Raw genomic sequence first — 3,878 nt, forward strand, 5'->3', positions numbered from 1 at the left:
CATTTTCCACTTTTCAAGCTAATCACTTAGCTATTCAAATTTCATACCTTTGAACCATTCAGGTTCCATGTAGTGTCACTTTTTAAACCTTTTCTCATCAAACGAGGTTTAAACAAAGTTCAGACCAAACCTGTTCTTTTCTCCTCAATAACATCCAGTCTATGATTTCCAATTAAGAACCTTGATCCTAAATCCTTAAATCACAAAGAAATAAAGATTACAGACCTCGGTAGTCTTAAAGGATATAATAGAAAGAGTTATATAAACCACACACATACAAATGCCACTCTTATATCAAATGTACACCTCTCCTTGATATGCCACCCTTATCCCATGGTACACCTCTCCTTGATATGCCACCCCTATATCAAATGGACACCTCTCCTTGATATGCCACCCTTATATCAAATGTACACCTCTCCTTGATATGCCACCCTTATATCAAATGGACACCTCTCCTTGATATGCCACCCTTATCACTTCATCAAAACATTTTACAAAATAATTCCAAATCGACCGCAGCCATTTAAATTGTCATTAATCCAAAATCATTTATATCAAAACTTCATTTTATGATAAAATATCAATTTTCATCAAAATATTTTCAACACAATCCGGTCAACAATCCGATCAACAATCCGGTCAAGCATCGTCCGATTTAAACACTTAGAAAAATAATTTCCAACCTTGTCCGGATATCAAGTCCGGACAATACACCGCATATGCTTTGATCGGTTAAACACTTAGAAGCAAAATCATCTTTGTCCGGATACAAGTCCGGAAAATACCCCGCCCAAGACTTGACAGGTTTAACTACACCGCTCAACACTTGAATATAATTTAAAATCTTTGTCCGGATTCAAGTCCGGACAATACTCTACACCACCCTTGGCCAGTTTAACAATATCCGGACAATAAGCCGCTCAAGGCTTATCCGGTTTAACTAATCCGGACAATAAAACGCTCAAGGCTTGTCCGGTTTAAACTAATCCGGACAATAAGCCGCTCAAGGCTTGTCCGGGTTAAATACTTATCCGGTCACTCTTTGTCCGGATAACACTTAAACAACAAAATGCAAGGTTTCTTTATAAAGAATAATAACATAAAACATGCAAATAAAACCAGTAGTAATTTTATGCAAAAAGGGTTAGAAACCACTCACCTCAAAAAGCTTTTGAAACCAAAATCTTGAAATCAGCCCTTTTGCAACTTAGCACAAACAATCCATACAACGCTTCTCTTTTAAAAGCACACTTCTCTCAAAACCAGCAAGAAGAAGCAAATGAAGAGGCTAAGACTCTATTTATACTTGCCAAAAGTAGAAAGGTCGGTTAAACCGCCTTCTACTTTTCCACCTCATGCTTACCCAAACCTATGCACACATGCACTCATATGCATACATCCAAATTCCATGCCTACATACATCATGCACAAATAATTATATAAATATATATACCCATGCATTTTATCATGTACACACACACACACACACATATATATATATATATATATTTTCACATGTGCACATAATTTTTCACAGACCAGCATGATTAAATGTATTAATTTATCATGCTATCACATAATCATTTAATCAAATAATCACGTATTAAATACCTTGGGTAATAACCAGGATCCGGTTATTACATTATCCACCCCTCAAAAGAATTCTGTCCCGGAATTCCTTTAATCAAAAAGCCATGGGTATTCTGATCTCATCTTTGACTCCAATTCCCATGTCGCTTCCGGTCCTTTGTGAAACTTCCACTGTATTTTAACCAGACTTATCTCTTTGTTTCTCAATACCCTAATCTTTCTGTCAATTACGGCTTCTGGAGCTTCTACAAAATTCAATTTACTGTCTAATTGAATCTCTGTCAAAGGTACAGCTAGATTTGGATCAGCCAAACATTTTCGCAGGTTCGACACATGAAAAGTGGTGTGAATCCAACTCAGCTCTTCTGGCAGCTCTAACTGATATGCTACTGGCCCAATTCGCTTACATATTCTGAATGGCCCTACATACCTCGGACTGAGCTTTCCTTTCTTTCCAAATCTGATGACACCTTTCCACGGCGAAACTTTTAACATTACAAAATCACCTATACCAAACTCAATCGGCTTTCGACGATTATCTGCATAACTTTTCTGGCGATCTTGTGCAGTTTTGATTCTTTCGCGAATTTGTTCGAACTTTTCAGAAGTTTCTTGGACAATTTCAGGACCTGTCAGCTGTTTTTCACCCACCTCATTTCAACACAATGGCGTCCGACATTTACGTCCATATAACACTTCATATGGTGTCGCTTGAATACTGGAATGGTAACTATTGTTATATGCAAACTCTATCAATGGCAAATGATCTTCCCATGATCCCCCGAAATCAATAATACAACTTCTCAACATATCTTTGAGAGTCTGAATAGTTCTTTCACTCTGCCCATTAGTATGCGGATGATAAGCTGTACTTAATCGAATTTCAGACCCCAAAGCTTTCTGTAGACCTTCCCAGAACTTTGAAGTAAACCGACTGTCTCTATCAGAGATAATAGATAAGGGAACACCGTGTCTGGTAATAATTTCTTTAATGTAAATATGCGCTAGCTTTTCTAAAGAGTATCTCTCTCTTATTGGTAGAAAATGTGCAGATTCAAATAAACGATCCATAATTACCCAAATCGCATCATATCCCCTTGGAGTTCGTGGTAATTTCATAACAAAATCCATGGTGATGTGATCCCATTTCCATACAGGTATTTCCAAAGATTGAAGGCTTCCATAAGGTTTCTGATGTTCAATCTTAACCTGTAAACATGTTATAGACTGTTCCACATACCGTGCTATATCTCTTTTCAATTCTGGTTACCAGTAAAAAAGTTTTAAATCTCGATACATCTTATTGGTACCTGGATGAATAGAATATCGGGATTTATGACTTTCATTTAATATCTTACTTCGGACATCTCCAAAATGTGGTACCCAAATTCGCCCTTGAAAGCACATAAGTCCTTCATTATTCCGTTCCAAAGTTGAGATTATCTTACCCAACTTTTCTGTTTTAACAAATTCTTCTTTCACAGCTTCTTGTTGACACTTCTGAATTTCCTTACGAATATCAGGAATCAGATTCATTCTCATTGCTACAGTTTTGATGGTTCCACTCACTTCCTTTCAGCTCAAAGCATCAGCCACTACGTTAGCTTTTCCTGGATGGTAAAGAATTTCGCAGTCATAATCATTAACAAGTTCAATCCACCGACGCTGTCGCATATTTAAATCTTTCTGGTTGAACAAATGTTGTAAACTTTTATGGTCAGTATAAATCTGACATTTCGTTCCCAGAAGATAGTGTCTCCAGATTTTCAATGCAAAATCCACTACAGCTAACTCTATGTCATGAGTTGGATATTGCTTCTCATGTTCTTTCAGTTGCCTTGATGCATAAGAAATCACTTTCCCTCTTTGCATTAGAACACATCCCAACCCTAACTTTGAAGCATCGCTGTATACCACAAAGTCTTCAGATCCATCTGGTAGAGTTAATACCGGCGCATTACAGAGGTGATCCTTTAATAGTTGGAAAGCTTCTTGTTATTCTTTTTCCCACTGAAACTTAACATTCTTTCGAGTCAATTTGGTTAACGGCACGGCTATTTTAGAAAAGTCTTGAATAAACTTTCGGTAGTAACATGCCAAACCCAAAAAGCTACGAACTTCAGATGGAGTCTTTGGAGCTTCCCATTTTTCAACTGCTTCTATTTTTACTGGATCTACTTGTACCCCGGCTTCTGAGATAACATGACCCAAAAATTGTACTTCTCTTAACCAGAATTCACACTTGGACATTTTAGCATACAACTTTTCTCTTTTCAACAATTCTA

This window comes from Cynara cardunculus (genome assembly GCF_001531365.2).
Source record: "Cynara cardunculus var. scolymus isolate 2C chromosome LG 6, CcrdV1, whole genome shotgun sequence".
In the NCBI taxonomy this organism is placed as follows: Eukaryota; Viridiplantae; Streptophyta; class Magnoliopsida; order Asterales; family Asteraceae; genus Cynara; species Cynara cardunculus.